Source organism: Palaemon carinicauda, chromosome 7 (genome assembly GCF_036898095.1).
Source record: "Palaemon carinicauda isolate YSFRI2023 chromosome 7, ASM3689809v2, whole genome shotgun sequence".
NCBI classification, from domain to species: domain Eukaryota; kingdom Metazoa; phylum Arthropoda; class Malacostraca; order Decapoda; family Palaemonidae; genus Palaemon; species Palaemon carinicauda.
Window position 1 is genome coordinate 15966463 of NC_090731.1, and position 5000 is coordinate 15971462.

The window sequence follows — 5000 nt, forward strand, 5'->3', positions numbered from 1 at the left end:
ATGTTAAAAAAAAAAAAAAAAAAAAAAAAAAACGAATCTAGTCTCAAATGGGATATCCGATTCCTCTCTTAAATCTCTAGGGAGGAAATGGAAATTCATGTTGAAAAAAAAAAAAAAAAAAAAAAAAAAAAACAGAATCTAATCTTAAATGGGATATCCAATTCCTCTCTTAAATCTCTAAGGAGGAAATGGAAATTCATGTTAAAAAAAAAAAAAAAAAAAAAAAAAAAAAAAAAAAAAAAAAAAAAACTAATCTAGTCTCAAATGGGATATCCAATTCCTCTCTTAAATCTCCAGGGTCACCACTACTCAGAATAATCAGCTATCCGTCCAGAGTAATTAACTATGGCTAGTCAGATCGGACGGCCGTTAATGAATGCTATTGAAGTATCGTTGGGTGATACCAAACTGCCAGAGTTCGTAAGTAGAGTTTAGAGTGAATTGGTAATGTTATTTTGGCAATATTCCTATAGGAGAATTAAAATTAAAAAAAGGGATTTTGGTGAAGGTCGATATCTCATAATTTGGTCCTCACCATTGATTACGTTTTAACGTCCTTAGTGTTAATTGATAATGGGTTTAGTTTAAGTCTCCATGAGAGAGAGAGAGAGAGAGAGAGAGAGAGAGAGAGAGAGAGAGAGAGAGAGAGAGAGAGAGAGTCGATTATTGGTAGGATTGTTCAAATGGCCGTTCTCCCTTGCGCTACTGATGAAATAGAAAGTTATTTTTTTATATATATCAAATTTTTTAGGTCCCCATCAGAGAGAGAGAGAGAGAGAGAGAGAGAGAGAGAGAGAGAGAGAGAGAGAGAGAGAGAGAGAGAGAGAAATCATCATTAATATTGTAAGTGTTAAGAGAAAACTTAATGTAAATTTTTAGAATTAATTTATAAGCCTCTATAGTAAGCTGCCGTTATGGTAATGGTTCACATAGCATCTTCTTTCACCTGAATTTAGTAATTAGCAAACATATAATTCAGAAAATTAGTCTTTTAGCTTTATCTATCCTTAAATGAACTTTCCCACAAACGATCGGAGACGTCTATCTTCAGGTTTAGAGATTCTTCCCCATAGTTAATCATGTCTACTGACTGTGAGAAAACTAAATTAAAAATTGAGGGGTAAAGTGTAGGAATGGGCATAATGATAAATTTAATTGACATAATATGGAAGCTAACAAATATCTTGAGAGGAATGGTGTAGGTAACGATAGTAACGAACGGGGTAAAAATTTGAGCATGTGCCCATTACTTTGATGCTGTGCTTTTTACCTTAGATTACCTTAAAACTTTTGCAATTTCCTTAAATTTTAAGCTCGTAATTTCGTAACACTGAAATTGCCTTAGAAATACCTTAAAAATTACCTTGAAACAATGCAAATTACCTTCAAAGTTTAAAACCTGGTAACGAAGCACCAATACAAAATATTTATAAACAAGGATTCCCGTCCTAGATATTTAAGAGGGCTTTAATTACCTTCGTTTTTATAGTTTACGTACAAATTATCTATATCGTAATAACGTTCTTAAACTTACCTTGTACTTTATTTCTTTATTTCCTTTCCTCACTGGGATATTTTCCCTCTTCAAGCCCTTGGACTTATAGCATGCTCCTTTTCCAACTAGGGCTGTAGCTTAGCAAACAGTAATAATAATAATAATTATAATAATAATAATAATAATAATAATAATAATAATAATAATAATGCTTGAAGAAAGGTTGATAACTAGTTTGTGTGATGTACTATTGTTTTCTAGAGTCTTAGCAGCAAGATAGCTGGCCAGCTCAGGCTTCGTCGTATTATGTGAAAAGGAACCTCCTCATTAAGATGATTTTCAAGTTTGTCATCTGTGACGTACAAAGAAATTAGAAAAGAAATAACATGCATAAATACAGAATTAATATTATTATGAAAAAGTCGAGAAGATGTAAACCATCCATGAGAAAATCAAAGAGTACTTACATTTGTAGGCGGTTTCAGATAATTTAATGTTGATTAAAAAAGGACAAAGTTGATGTTAAACGCAATGATAATAGGATTTATAAAAACGGTTTCTATTGGTTCTTGAAACAACGCTTCTCCATGAAAGGGAGAATGTAAAATATGTAAAGTTCGATTTTATTTTGATGACAAGGGAACTTTGTTATAAAAATTATAGGCTCTAAGTCGGATATATCACCTTCTATACAGGAACATTACACGAAGCCAGGAGAAAATATAAGAAACCTTTATGGCTGTGAAAAGATATATATAAAAAACCTTAAGACAGTGTTTGGTGAACACCTGGCAGAGGATGAGATAAAACTTAAGAGTTAGTTCAATTCAGCTTCTAAAAGTATCTTCCTTTGAGGCTAATAAAGGACACCCATTCAAAAGGATACTTCATGGCGGGGGGGTGGGGGTTAATTTTCCTAGTCAGCCTTTGAAGGGGGAAGATGGTTCAGAGAATTTCAAACAATGAGTCAATAGAGTTGAATGTTTGAATATTAGTTTTTCCTTTGAGCTGCAGTCTCAGCTACATAATAATCTCTCTCTCTCTCTCTCTCTCTCTCTCTCTCTCTCTCTCTCTCTCTCTCTCTCTCTCTCTCTTTATATATATATATATATATATATATATATATATATATATATATATATATATATATAGATATATATATATATATATATATATATATATATATATATATATATATATATATATATATATATATATATATATACTCATATATATGTATATATTTATACATACATACATATACATATATCTATATACCAAGGCACTTTCCCCAATTTTGGGGGGTAGACAACATCAAACAAATGAAACAAACAAAGGGGACCTCTCCCCTCTACGAGTTCGGCTGGTACTGCTAGGGTGCCACAGCCCACCCTCACCTGTTATCCACCACAAATGAAGCTTCATAACCCTGAATCCCCTACTGCTGCTACCTCCGCGGTCATCTAAAGCACCGGAGGTAGCAACAGGGCCTACCGAAACTGCGTCACAATCGCTTGCTATTCATTCCTATTTCTAGCGCGCTCTCTTGCCTCTCTCAAATCTATCCTCCTATCACCCAGAGCTTTCTTCACTCCATCCATCCACCCAAACCTTGGCCTTCCTCTTGTACCTCTCCCATCAACTCTTGCATTCATCACCTTCTTTAGCAGACAGCCATTTTCTATTCTCTCAACATGGCCAAACCACCTCAGCACATTCATATCCACTCTAGCTGCTAACTCATTTTTTTACACCCATTCTCACCCTTACCACTTCCTTTCTAACCGTATCTACTCGAGATACACCATCCCTACTCCTTAGACACTTCATCTCAAACACATTCAATTTCTGTCTCTCCGTCACTTTTAATCCCCCCAACTCTGATCCATACATCACAGTTGGTACAATCACTTTCTCATACAGAACTCTCTCTACATTCATGCCCAACCCTCTATTTTTTACTACTTCTAAAACTGCCCCCAACACTTTGCATCGTTCATTCACACTCTGACGTATATCTGCTTCCACTCCACCATTTGCTGCAACAACAGACCCCAAGCACTTAAACTGATCCACCTCCTCAAGTAACTCTCAATTCAACATGACATTCAACCTCGCCCCACCTTCCCTTCTCGTACATCTCATAACCTTACTCTTATCCACATTAACTCTAAACTTCCTTCTTTCACACACCCTTCCAAATTATTTCACTTATGGGCAAGCTTCTCTTCCGTGTCTGCAACCAGTACAGTATCATCTGCATTCATGGTCATTCTCGTCTACCAATTTCAATCCTCGTCCAAGCACTTGAGCATTCACCTTTCTCCCCACTCCATCAACATACAAGTTATACTACCACGGCAACATCACATATCCCTGTTTCAGTCCCACTCTCACCGGGAACCAATCGCTCACTTCATTTCTTATCCTAACAAATGCTTTACTACCTTTGTAGAAACTTTTCACTGCTTACAAAAAACTTCCACTAACTCCATATAACCACATCACATTCCACATTGATTCCCTATCAACTCTATCATACGCTTTCTCCAGATGCATAAATGCAACATACACCACCTTATCTTTTGCTAAATATTTCTCGCATATCTGCCTAACTGTAAAAATCTGATTCATATAACCCCTACCTCTTCTAAAACCACCCTGTACTTCTAAGATTGCATTCCCTGTTTTATCCTTAATCCTATTAATCAGTACTCTACCATACACTTTTCCAACTACGCTTAACAAACAAATACCTCTTGAATTACAACACTCATGCACATCTCCCTTACCCTTATATAGTGGTACAATACATGCACAAACCTAATCTACTGGTACCATTGACAACACAAAACACATATTAAACAATCTCACCAACCATTCAAGTACAGTCACACCACCCTCCTTCAACATCTCAGCTCTCACACCATCCATACCATATGCTTTTCCTAGTCTCGTTTCATCTAGTGCTCTCCTTACATCCTCTCTTATAATCTCTCTCTCATTCTCATCTCCCATCACTGGCATCTCAACACCTGCAACAGCAATTATATCTGCCTCCCTATTTTCCTCAACATTCAGTAAACTTTCAAAATATTCCGCCCACCTTTTCCTTGCCTCCTCTCCTATTAACAGCCTTCTATTTCCCTCTTCCCTTATCTCTTCAATTCTTGAGCCAGCCTTCCTTACTCTCTCCACTTCTTTCCAAAACTTCTTCTCATTCTCTTCATATGAACGACCCAATCCCTGACCCCACCACAGGTCAGCTGCCCTCTTTGCCTCACTTACCATGCTCTTTACTTTCACATTTTTCTCTCTATATTTTTCATACTTTTCTACTCTACTAATCTGCAACCATTCTTCAAAAGCTCTTTTTTTCTCTTCCACTTTTACCTTCAATCCTTCATTCCACCATTCACTGCCTTTCGTCATGCTGCCTCCACCAAGCTTATTGCCACACACATCACTTTCAATCCCAACAAAATTTTCTTTTACTAACTTACAC